Source organism: Anomaloglossus baeobatrachus, chromosome 3 (genome assembly GCF_048569485.1).
Source record: "Anomaloglossus baeobatrachus isolate aAnoBae1 chromosome 3, aAnoBae1.hap1, whole genome shotgun sequence".
Lineage (NCBI taxonomy): Eukaryota > Metazoa > Chordata > Amphibia > Anura > Aromobatidae > Anomaloglossus > Anomaloglossus baeobatrachus.
Genome location: NC_134355.1, coordinates 307,955,567 through 307,969,175, shown reverse-complemented (window position 1 = coordinate 307,969,175; position 13,609 = coordinate 307,955,567).

Here is a 13,609-nt window from a genome sequence, read left to right as displayed (position 1 = left end):
AGAGCAGCATAATGTAGGGGAGAGATCCTGATTCCAGCGGTGTGTCACTTACTGTGCTGCTTAGTGTAGTTTTGATAAAATCACTGTTTAATCAGCATCATTACAGGACTGCTTGGCATGCTGCCAGGTAATCCAGCATATTCATCAGCTCTGTATAACTGCTAGATCTGCAGCAGAGAAAACATTGATTTTATCAAAATCACAGCAAAGAGCTCAGTAAGTGACACATCACTGGAATCAAGGTCTCTGTCTCTACATGATGCTGCTCTCAGATAGGGAAGCAAAAGCTGGTGACAGATTCCTTTTAACAATGGTAAGGAGATACTCGGAATTTATCAGTTATCATCAGACTGCGGACTATACAGGAACTGCCTCAGTTCCACTTGCATTTTGCACGGACGAGTCCAATCCGATAAAACATCGAATTGCACTTGCACCAGTGTTAAACTATGGGGCAGTGTCCATCAGCGATTGATTTTTCATGATATATTGGCATGAGAAAAGAATTGCAGCATGCTGCATTTGGCAGCAAATCTCAGCTCACACACCCATACAGGTCTATGGGAGAGTTTGAAACATCGCACTGCACTTGGATGTCATCAGAGTGCAGTACGATGTACGCAGAGACAGGCCGAGGAGAAGGGGGAGAATTACCCCACTCCTTCCACTTGTCTGTACCTGTGATCCGATCACAAGATCGGATAACAGTTGCATGACACTCAGCTCAGGTTCGCACCAGAGCCTGAGCCAAGGGTCATTAGCATATTGCATCTGATGCTCTCGCATGGGAAGCAATGCTGAAGTAGGACTGAGGCCTAATGATGAGAAATAGTCAGTATAACAAATAAAGGCTGGAGCCTCATTAGCGTATGGCATAGTGGAGGGATAGACAGTTCTGGGGGTATACAGCACTGGTTTGGGGGGATAGACAGTTCTGGAGATATACAGCACTGGGGTAGGGGGATAGACAGTTCTGGGGGTATACAGCACTGGGATCAGGGGATAGACAGTTCTGGGGGTATACAGCACTAGGGTCAGGGGATAGACAGTTCTGGGGGTATACAGCACTGGGGTGGGGGGATAGACAGTTCTGGGGATATACAGCACTGAGGTGGGGGGATAGACAGTTCTGAGGGTATACAGCACTAGGGTGGAGGATAGACAATTCTGGGGGTATACAGCACTGGGGTCAGGAGAATAGACAGTTCTGGGAGTATACAGCACTGGGGTCAGGGGATGGACAGTTCTGGGGGTATACAGCACTGGGGTCAAGGGAATAGACAGTTCTGGGTGTATACAGCACTGGGGTCAGGTGATAGACATCTCTGGGGGTATAAAGCACTGGGGTGGAGGAATAGACAATTCTGGGGGTATACAGCATTGGGGTCAGGGGAATAAACAGTTCTGGGGGTATACAGCACTGGGGTCAGGGGATAGACAGTTCTGGGGGTATACAGCACTGAGGTCAAGGGAATAGACAGTTCTGGGGGTATACAGCACTGGGGTCAGGGGATAGAGAGTTCTGGGGGTATACAGCACTGGGGTGGGGGGTAGACAGTACTGGGAGTATACAGCACTGGGGTGTAGTGAATAGAGAGTTCTGGGGGTATACAGCACTGGGGTGGGGTGAATATACAGTTCTGAGGGTATATAGCACTGGGGTTGGGGGATAGACAGTTCTGGGGGTATATAGCACTGGGGTGGGGTGAATAGAAAGTTCTGCAGGGTATGCAGCTCTGAGGTTGGGGAAAGGTAGTTCTGCATGGTATACAGCTCTAGAGTGGGGGGATAGACAGTTCTGCATGGTATACAGCTCTAAAGTGGGTAGACAGACAGTTATGCAGGATATACAGCTCTGGGGTGAGGGGATAGACAGTTCTGCAGGGTATACAGCTCTGGGGTAGGGGGATAGACAGTTCTGCAGGGTATACAGCTCTGGGGTGGGGGGGATAGACAGTTTTGCAGGGTATACAGCTCTGGGGTGGGGGGATAGACACTTTTTCAGGATATACAGCTCTGGGGTGGGAGGGATAGACACTTCTGCATTGTATACAGCTCTGGGGTGGGGGGGACAGACAGTTCTGCAGGGTATATGTCAGGGCTGAGAGGACTGGTAAGCCCAGGAGGTGGATCCACTGGACCGAGTACGCCACCAGGTGGCAGAGTACACGGCAGCCGGAGCACTGACGTGGCCGGGACGGTTATAACCGGGTCAGCAGGATCACGGAGTTCTATGGGATAATGCAGGAAACAGGCACAGGTACCCGGTAGCAACAGACAAACAGTCACAGGAGAGAGCACAAGGGGACCTGAGCATCTAGCTCTAAAGACAAGCTAAAGGACACGTTGATCAGGTCACGCCCCTATGGAAAGGCAAGTCTTATATACCCAGCACAGCCTCATGTCATTTCCTGCTGCAGGTGTGCTGGGCCTATAAGACCAGGAGAGTGGGCGCGGCCCGGTCCTATACAGAATCCTGAGGCCAATACTCAAAGTCAGACTCCTGAGACCAGGAGCAGGACTCAGGGGAGCAGGAGCGGGAGCGGCAGCCATGACTGGTGGACACATGGATTGGATCAGTGGGTAAGGAGTGGTGCTGGGACACGGGGAGCGTGACAGTACCCCCCCCCTCTAAGCCCCCCCCTCCGAGCACAGAACCCCAGGGGCACCCCGGATCGAGACACCGGATCGGGACCTAACGCAAAGGCGGGGAAGGACCGCTGACCCCGTACCGCCTTCTTAGCTGCACGGCGCTTAGCCGATCTCCCAGCAGTGGCAACGGGGGCAACGGGAAGAGGAGGACCGTCAGAAACAGGACTGGCAGCGTGGACAACCGGCCCGGGCGTCTCGGACCGGACACAGGACAGGGACTCATCCCCGGCAGCCGTTGGCATCAGAGTCTCAATCGTCAGGGACGGTGGAACGACGCTGGAGAGCGTCGTCACTTCCGGTTCTGGTGGCACCACAGACACAAGTGCCAGGAGCTGTGGTACACCGCAGGACTGCGTCATATTCCCCTGTTCTTGTGCCATGATAGGGTCAGGTGCCAGGGGCTGTGGTACAACGCTGGATTGCGTCAGATTCTCCTCTTCTTGTGCCATGATAGGGTCAGGTGACAGGGACCGAGGAACAGGCTGTAGGCAGGTATCATGGCACGAGGGACTCCAGCGAGAGATTGCCCCAGAGCGCCAACTGATGTCAGGGTCATGTAGTCGCAGCCAGGGCAGACCCAGCAGGAGCGCAGGAGTCATTCTCGGGATGACGTAGAACGCAATAGTCTCAGTGTGCTGGGTACCAATACACAGTCTCACGGGTTCGGTGGTGTACCGGACAGGTTCGTATAATTGTTTTCCGTCCACGGAGGCGAACCAGAGGGGTTTTGCAAGCGGGATGACCGGTATCCGATAACGATCCACGGTAGCTTGTCGGATGAAATTAGCCGCTGCTCCCGAATCAATGTGAGCCTCCGCCGTGAACTGGGTCTTCTCGGTCGTGACCTGGACAGTCTGTGTAACCGGGACTGAAGGAATTCCGGTACCAAGGGTGGCGGTTCCCACCATCCCTTGGACTTGGGGTCTACCTGGTCTCTCCGGGCAAGAGCGGAGCAGATGAGAACCGCTTCCGCAGTAGAAACACAGGCCCCGGGCGAGTCGCTCTGCGCGGCGTTGCTCGGCTTGGCTCAGCCGGTCTATTTGCATGGGTTCCGGGAACATGTCACAGGAGGGCAGGGGCAAAGGAGCGGTAGGCCTCTGCGGGGACAAGGCGTGACGGGGTGGTAGCTTCTCCCGGAATACCTCTTTGATTCGCTCCTGGAAACGGAGGTCAATCCGGGTGGCTAAAGATATTAAGGCGTCCAAGGTGCGTGGAACGTCACGGCCAGCAAGCTCGTCTTTGACGCGGCCAGAGAGTCCTTCCCAAAAGGCCGCCGTCAAGGCCTCATTGTTCCAGCCCAGCTCAGAGGCGAGCGTGCGGAACTGGATGGCGTATTGGCCGACGGTCAGGGTCCCTTGGCGTAGCCGGAGGAGCGAAGAAGTCACTGTGGTGGTACGTCCGGGTTCATCGAATGTACTTCGGAAAGCGTGCAAGAATTCCCGGATGTTAGTGGTCATTGGATCCTCATTCTCCCACAGGGGGTTAATCCAGGCTAGAGCTTCGCCTTCCAAGTGTGACATCAGGAATGCCACTTTAGCCTGGTCTGAGACAAACAAATGAGGAAGTAACTTGAAATGCAGGGAGCACTGGTTCAAAAACCCCCGGCAGTTCTTGGGGTCCCCAGCATAGCGAGGCGGAGCAGCGAGGCGAAGTTGCGAGGTTGCGGAGACAGCAGGTTCAGATCCGGACACCGTTTGCTGCGTGGACCGAGACGAGGCGGCAGTCTGTAATGTGTACAACCGGTGGTCCACAGACGTCAGGAACTTTAGTATGCGGTGTAAGGTGTCACGCTGTTGCACCAGTTCCTGGCGTAGTTCGGCCAGCTCAGATGTTTGTGCTCCAGCGGGATCCATGGCCTGATCAATCTGTCAGGGCTGAGAGGACTGGTAAGCCCAGGAGGTGGATCCACTGGACCGAGTACGCCACCAGGTGGCAGAGTACACGGCAGCCGGAGCACTGACGTGGCCGGGACGGTTATAACCGGGTCAGCAGGATCACGGAGTTCTATGGGATAATGCAGGAAACAGGCACAGGTACCCGGTAGCAACAGACAAACAGTCACAGGAGAGAGCACAAGGGGACCTGAGCATCTAGCTCTAAAGACAAGCTAAAGGACACGTTGATCAGGTCACGCCCCTATGGAAAGGCAAGTCTTATATACCCAGCACAGCCTCATGTCATTTCCTGCTGCAGGTGTGCTGGGCCTATAAGACCAGGAGAGTGGGCGCGGCCCGGTCCTATACAGAATCCTGAGGCCAATACTCAAAGTCAGACTCCTGAGACCAGGAGCAGGACTCAGGGGAGCAGGAGCGGGAGCGGCAGCCATGACTGGTGGACACATGGATTGGATCAGTGGGTAAGGAGTGGTGCTGGGACACGGGGAGCGTGACAGTATACAGCTCTGGTGTGGGGGGATAGACAGTTTTGCATTGTATACAGCTCCTGGGTGGGGGGACAGACAGTTCTGCAGGGTATACAGCTCTGGGGTGGGGGGATAGACACTTCTGCAGGGTATACAGCTCTGGGGTGGGAGGGATAGACACTTCTGCATTGTATACAGCTCTGGGGTTGGGGGACAGACAGTTCTGCAGGGTGTACAGCTCTGGGGTGGGGGGATAGACAGTTATGCGGGGTATACAGCTCTGGGGTGGGGGGATAGACACTTCTGCAGGGTATACAGCTCTGGGGTGGGGGGATAGACACTTTTTCAGGATATACAGCTCTGGGGTGGGAGGGATAGACACTTCTGCATTGTATACAGCTCTGGGGTGGGGGGACAGACAGTTCTGCAGGGTATCCAGCTCTGGTGTGGGGGGATAGACAGTTTTGCATTGTATACAGCTCCTGGGTGGGGGGACAGACAGTTCTGCAGGGTATACATCTCTGGAATGGAGGGATAGACACTTCTGCAGGGTATACAGCTCTGGGATGGGAGGGATAGACACTTCTGCATTGTATACAGCTCTGGGGTTGGGGGACAGACAGTTCTGCAGGGTGCACAGCTCTGGGGTGGGGGGATAGACAGTTATGCGGGGTATACAGCTCTGGGGTGGGGGGATAGACACTTCTGCAGGGTATACAGCTCTGGGGTGGGAGGGATAGACAGTTCTGCAGGGTATACAGCTCTGGGGTGGGAGGATAGACAATTCTGCAAAGTATACAGCACTGGGGGACAGGACATACAGCTCGTTGGGATGTTAATGCTTCGGCTCCTCTCTTCATCTGTGGGTTGAGCCTAGAATGTATGGGCTCCTTCCAGGTTAGTGGGCGTGACCAACGTCATGACAAATTAAGTCATACCTGGAAGGAGCCCATCAGGGGCGTACATAGAAATCATGGGGCCCCATAGCAAAAGTCTGAATAGGGCCCCCCACGCGATAAAAAAAATACAATAAAATATTAACATAATAAACAGCGCACGTCTGGGGGAGACATACAGTTGTATTTTAAAGATTTTTTTTATTATTGATCAACAACTATGTTCTCAATCAACCCAAAAGACTCATAAATTTCAAAGCTTAATATTTTTGGAAGTTTGAGTTGGTTTTTTAGATTTGGATATCTAAGGAGGATATCTGTTTGTGCAGGTAACTATTACTGTGTAGAATTATTGGGCAACTTAATAAAAACCAAATATATTCCCATCTCACTTGTTTATTTTCACCAGGTAAACCAATATAACTGCACAAAATTTAGAAATAAACATTTCTGACATGCAAAAACAAAACTCAAAAAATTGAGTGACCAATATAGCCCTCTTTCTTTCTGATGACACTCAGCAGCCTACCATCCATAGATTCTGACATTGCTTGATCTGTTTACGATCAACATTGCGTGCAGCAGCCACCACAGCCTCCCAGACACTGTTCCCAGAGGTGGACTGTTTTCCCTCCCTGTAAATTCACATTTTATGAGGGACCACAGGTTCTCTATGAGGTTCAGATCAGGTGAACAAGGGGGCCATGTCATTATTTTTTCATCTTTTAGACCTTTACTGGCCAGCCACACTGTGGAGTAGTTGGATGCATGTAATGGAGCATTGTCCTGCATGAAAATCATGTTTTTCTTGAACGATACAGACTTCTTCCTGTACCACTGCTTGAAGAAGTTGTCTTCCAGAAACTGGCAGTAGGTCTGTGAGTTGAGCTTCACTCCATCCTCAACCCGAAAAGGTCCCACAAGTTCATCTTTGATGATCCCAGCCCATACCAGTGCCCACCTCCACCTTGCTGGCATCTGAGTCGAAGTGGAGCTCTCTGCCCTTTACTGATCCAGCCTCTGGCGCATCCATCTGGCCCATCAAGAGTCACTCTCATTTCATCAGTCCATAAAACCTTTCAAAAATCGGTCTTAAGATATTTCTTGGCCCACTCTTGACGTTTTATCCTATGTTTCTTGTTCAAAGGTGGTGGTTTTTCAGCCTTCCTTACCTTGGCCATATCCCGAAGTATGGCACACCTTGTGCTTCTTGATACTCCAGTAACGTTGTAGCTCTGAAATATGGCCAAACTGGCGACAAAATGGCATCTTGGCAGCTTCACGCTTGATTTTCCTCAATTCATGGGCAGTTATTTTGCTCCTTGTTTGCCGAACACGCTTCTTGCGACCCTGTTGGCTATTTGCCATGAAACGCTTGATTGTTCGGTGATCACGCTTCAAAAGTTTGGCAATTTCAAGGCTGCTGCATCCCTCTGCAAGACATCTCACAATTTTGGACTTTTCAGAGCCCATCAAATCTCTCTTCTGACCCATTTTGCCAAAGGAAAGGAAGTTGCCTAATAATTAAGCACACCTTATATAGGGTGTTGATGTAATTACACCACACCCCTCCTCATTACAGAGCTGCACATCACCTGATTTACTTAATTGATAGTTGGCTCTCAAGTCTATACAGCTTGGAGTAGGACAACATGTATAAAAATTATCATATGATCAAAATACTCATTTGCCTAATAATTGTGCACACAGTGTATACACATTAGGAATTAATCTTTATTTTAGCCAGGATATTCATTTACCAGTCCAGTAAGTAGACTATTACCGTGCTGCTGTTTTGACTGTGCCTGATGCGCCCGTTTGAGTCTCTGCCGGGTGCAGACACCGTGCTGAGCCGCCCGTGAGCAGTACATCCACCAATGGCTCACACCTGCCAGCCTGCCTCCATAGGCGCAACAGAGCAGGAGGAGCCTCTAGGACACTGCAGTGTGCACTACGCGCCGGCGCTGAGCTTTAGACACTGACAGTCTGACACTCAGCCTGGCTGGGAATCAGGGGCTGGCTGGCGAATTTTTGCCTGGGGGGCAAGCACAAAGCAGTGACCCCTGATAAGTGACCTATACTTATTGGCTCTGATTCATTAAAGAGGTGGTCCAAAACTAAATTTTACTTTACATCTAAATCTGTTATAATCCAATCTTTTTTCTAAAATATGTTAATGAAAAATTCTCTCACTCCTCTGCTGTATTGTTTTACTACTTCCTCTATGATGACACTTTGTTTGAAAATCCCCATTGCACCCTAGGATACTCAAATGTCATTAAGGGGCAGAGACTCTGGTCAATCTGCAGCCTCTGCCCTCTTGCTGAAACAAAGCATCATCAGTGACTTGGATTTCAGGGGCCGGGCTAATCCGTGTTTTATTTTGTAGGCACCAGCTGTCAATTCAAACAGATGCTCAGTAGAATCTTACCACTGTGCACTATTCTTCTCAGTGCACAATGACAGTGCACTCCTTCACCAGCTCTGTTCAGAAGTGACGTCACTTGTTGGAATGGCTCTGGTCTCTGCTTGCTCGTTCTTTACTTTGCATGTGCACTGACCATGCGGTCTGCTGCCGGCTTGTGACTTGTAATCAGAGCCGGCGAGGGAGTGCACTGCCATTGTGCACTGAGAAGAATTCTGCATAGTTACAAGATTCCACTGACTATCCGTGGTAATTGACAGCCGACATATAATCAATAGAGCAGGGACGAGCCCAGCTCCTGAAATGGACGTCACTGATGACAATTAATTTCAGGGAGGGGGCACAGGCTGCGACAGTGACCACAGCCTGTGCCCCCTGATCATGACTCGCTTGAGCCTCCTAGCATGCACTGGGATTTTCAAACAAAGTGACATCATAGAGGAAATATAAAAAATAAAGCAGTTAAGAGAAGTGAGGGAAGGATAGGGAATTTCTAATTACAGTACTGTATATTAAAAAAATATTAAATTGCGAATTTAGATAGACAGAGATTTAGGAATAAAATTAAATTTCATTTTAGAGTAGTCCACTGCACAGCATCAAGTGCATGTTCCAACCTTTACAGTTTCAGGTCTTATCCTTAGGACAGGCCATTATTACATCTGGAGATCCAGCTATCGGCCGACTATATAGCAGTTTTACAGCATTGTACCATTGATGTGAATAGAACAACCCTGGAATACCTTCAAGAACTTCTTAAAAAAGTACAAACCAGCAGCAGCCAAAGTAATAGTGCCCAACGCTTTCTGAGCACCGCACCGCCTGACGCTAACTGAGCACCTCAGGGCCTGACCTTTGCTGAGCACCGCAGGGCCTGATGCTTGCTCAGCACCGCAGGGCCTGGCGCTCGCTCAGCACCGCACTGCCTGACGCTTGCTCAGCATCGCAGGGCCTGACGCTCGCTCAGCACCGCACTGACTGATGCTCGCTCAGCACCGCACTGACTGACGCTCGCTCAGCACCGCACTGCCTGACGCTTGCTCAGCAGTGCAGGGCCTGACGCTCGCTCAGCACCGCAGGGCCTGACGCTCGCTCAGCACCGCAGTGACTGATGCTCGCTCAGCACCGCAGGGCCTGGCGCTCGCTCAGCACCACACTGCCTGACACTTGCTCAGCACCGCAGGGCCTGACGCTCGCTCAGCACCCCAGGGCCTGACACTCACTCAGCACCGCACTGCCTGATGCTCGCTCAGCACCGCACTGACTGACGCTCGCTCAGCACCGCAGGGCCTGACGCTCGCTCAGCACCGCAGGGCCTGACGCTCGCTCAGCACCGCACTGCCTGACGCTCGCTGAGCACCGCACTGCCTGACGCTCGCTCAGCACCGCACTGCCTGACGCTCGCTCAGCACCGCACCGCCTGCAAACAGTGGAATCAGCTGCAGCTAACAAACCAAAGATCTCCAGAGAAAACAGTAATAAAAAATAGTCCTACCAAAGTGTCTCACAGTTATTACTGATACATTTAAAAATAATTCAATTAAACAAATCTATAAATAGCTACATTTCTTTTTAGTAATGCATCAACAAACTAGTTATAAAATTACCAAATAATACATACTACATAGTGATACTAAACAGCACCCACATATCAAAACCAATAACACTAGTATACATTGCAAAATAGGGCCGCCACACCATAACCAAATATTATCACCACATGGAGTCTGAATATAACCTCATCCTGTTACTGAGCAAAGCCCACTGCACCAAGACCAGTTCCAACACATCGCAAATCCCACCCAAGTCTGCAGTGTGTGAACTTGGCCTAAAGTAGTATGTCCTCCTTCGTGCCCTTCAGCAGTGCAGGGCCTGACGCTCGCTCAGCACCACAGGGCCTGACGCTCGCTCAGCACCGCACTGACTGACGCTCGCTCAGCACCGCAGGGCCTGGCGCTCGCTCAGCACCGCACTGCCTGACGCTTGCTCAGCAGTGCAGGGCCTGACGCTCGCTCAGCACCGCAGGGCCTGACGCTCGCTCAGCACCACACTGCCTGACGCTCGCTCAGCACCGCACTGCCTGATGCTCGCTCAGCACCGCACTGACTGACGCTCGCTCAGCACCGCAGGGCCTGACGCTCGCTCAGCACCGCACTGCCTGACGCTCGCTGAGCACCGCACTGCCTGACGCTCGCTCAGCACCGCACTGCCTGACGCTCGCTCAGCACCGCACCGCCTGCAAACAGTGGAATCAGCTGCAGCTAACAAACCAAAGATCTCCAGAGAAAACAGTAATAAAAAATAGTCCTACCAAAGTGTCTCACAGTAATTACTGATACATTTAAAAATAATTCAATTAAACAAATCTATAAATAGCTACATTTCTTTTTAGTAATGCATCAACAAACTAGTTATAAAATTACCAAATAATACATACTACATAGTGATACTAAACAGCACCCACATATCAAAACCAATAACACTAGTATACATTGCAAAATAATGCCTCCACACCATAACCAAATATTATCACCAGATGGAGTCTGAATATAACCTCATCCTGTTACTGAGCAAAGCCCACTGCACCAAGACCAGTTCCAACACATTACAAATCCCCCCCAAGTCTGCAGTGTGTGAACTTGGCCTAAAGTAGTATGTCCTCCTTCGTGCCCTTCACCACACACAATATAGATTTTCACATCTGTCTCCCCATATAATGGTAATGATTATGACCCTCTTTATAGCCTTAAGATCTATAGTAAAACTCTGCACAGTACCAGGATAATACACACAGTGATGTCACAGTACAGGGATAATACACACAGTGATGTCACAGTACAGGGATAATACACACAGTGATGTCACAGTACAGGGATCATACACACAGTGATGTCACAGTACAGGGATAATACACACAGTGATGTCACAGTACAGGGATAATACACACAGTGATGTCACAGTACAGGGATAATACACACAGGGATGTTACAATACAGGGATAATAAATACACAGGGATGTTACAGTACAGGGATAATACACAGTGATGTCAGTACAGGGATAATACACAGTGATGTCACAGTACAGGGATAATACACACAGGGATGTTACAATACAGGGATAATACACAGGGATGTTACAGTACAGGGATAATACACAGTGATGTCACTGTACAGGGATAATACACAGGGATGTGACAGTACAGGGATAATACACAGTGGTGTGACAGTACAGGGATAATACACAGGAATGTTACAGTACAGGCGTAACACACAGTGATGTCACAGTACAGGGATAATACACAGGGATGTGACAGTACAGGGATAATATACAGTGATGTTACAGTGCAGGGATAATACACAGGGATGTGACAGTACAGGAATAATACACAGGGAGGATGTTACAGTACATGGATAATATACAGTGATGTCACAATACAGAATACACAGGTATTTTACAGTACAGAAATAATACACAGGGATGTGACAGTACAGGGCACTTTCTTTCTGTAGTGTTAAAGGCAGACATTTGTGTTTGTACATTATAATGCTCACCTGCTCCTGTGATGTGAGAGATGTTAGTGGCTCCGGCCTCTCTGCTGCACTTCCTGTCCTGGCTGTGTTTAGACCCTGTCCTGTGCTTTTTCTTTCTGGTTCTTCTGCTTTCTGCTTCTGTTTGTGTTCTCTGCCCGTGCTGGGAATTATGAAAGTGAAAGTGCATACAGAGCGGACAGCCGTCACGGGGCCCCTTTCAGGTCCCGGGCCCCATAGCAGTGGCGTGGCCTGCTTCTATGGACAGTACGCCACTGGAGCCCATATATTCTAGCATCTACCTTCATCTGTGGGAGCCCTGTGCACGCTGCGTGTTAGCTCCGCCCAGAGATTAAATTACACCCTACACGCAGCGGTGAAAGCTGCATGCAGGGGAGCATTTAAGAACCAGCAGCCAGGGAAGTGCAGCTGCCGGCATGAGCTCTCTGGTCCCCAGAACTCTGCCCGGGGGACGCAGCATACATCACCGCCCTTCCTGACGGGTGCTGAAGCTGGCCCTAGCTGCCTGGGAAACTCAGGGCTGCATCAGTCGGCCCGACAGTGCCCCCCCCGACACTGCGACCCGGGGCAGATGCCCTGCCAGCCCCTGCCTAGATACACCTCTGCCTAAGGGATAGCCCTACTTAGCTGCGGAGGTCGGCACCCTAAAAAGTGCAATTGGTGCCCCAGTTACTGATGATTCTTCCTGGGATTCCCTAAGCAGTCCCTAAACTAGAACCTGCCCGTACCAAAAGTTATCCACAAAATAGAGGTTTGACTGTGTGGGGTTATACTGTATAACCAAAATAGCTAAAGCAAACACCACAATGAGTGTAGTCACTGCAAATAGCCAAATAGAATCACAAAAAAGCAAGTATCCACCTCATCCTGGGACATCCACAACCTACTCATGGCCTCCTGATGAACCTGAAGCACAGAATAAACTCGTTGAGGCCATCCTTTCTGAACAAATGGATCAATAAGGAAAGTATTCTCTTTTAGTCTTTTAGGAAAATCTTCACATAAAATACAAATATACCACAAGAGGAATTGACATATGGCGGATTTTAAAATGTACTACATTATCTCTGTAGTATCAGAGGAGCCGTGGATCCCATCCACTTTTACAGAACTTAAGGGGCTGCATTTTTTGCAAAACAAAAATATGAAGCTTCAAAAACACCCCATGGCACAGTGTCTTAGTGGTTAGCACTGCAGTTTTGCAGCGCTGGGGTCCTGGGTTCAAATCCAACCAAGGACAACATCTGCAAGGAGTTTTTATGTTCTCCTCGTGTTTTGGGGGGTTTCCTCCAGGTAATCTGGTTTCCTCCCATACTCCAAAGACATACTGACAGGGCCTCTAGATGTGAGCCCCAATGGGGACAGTGTTGCCAGCGTATGTAAAGCGCTTTGGAATTAATGGCGCTATATAAGTGAATAACTATTATTATTATACTACTGGAACTAACAAGAAGTATCATGCCATCTTTCTAAATCAGTTACTTGACTAATTTCCTCTTATTATAATGAGGAACATACATGTGCTCATTTTCTAACTGTTGCTTGAATGTAACAAAGAAGTTGGACACCTTTTATTGACATTTTTTATTTTTCTTAAATACATGTAGTTTGTGCTCAAAATCATTTTTAAAATTGGGATTTATTACAATGTTGGCACAGTTTGGTTTTTAGAGACTTTGTTCCCCTGTATATTCAACCTTAAGGAGGCTAAGTCATTAATGTCTA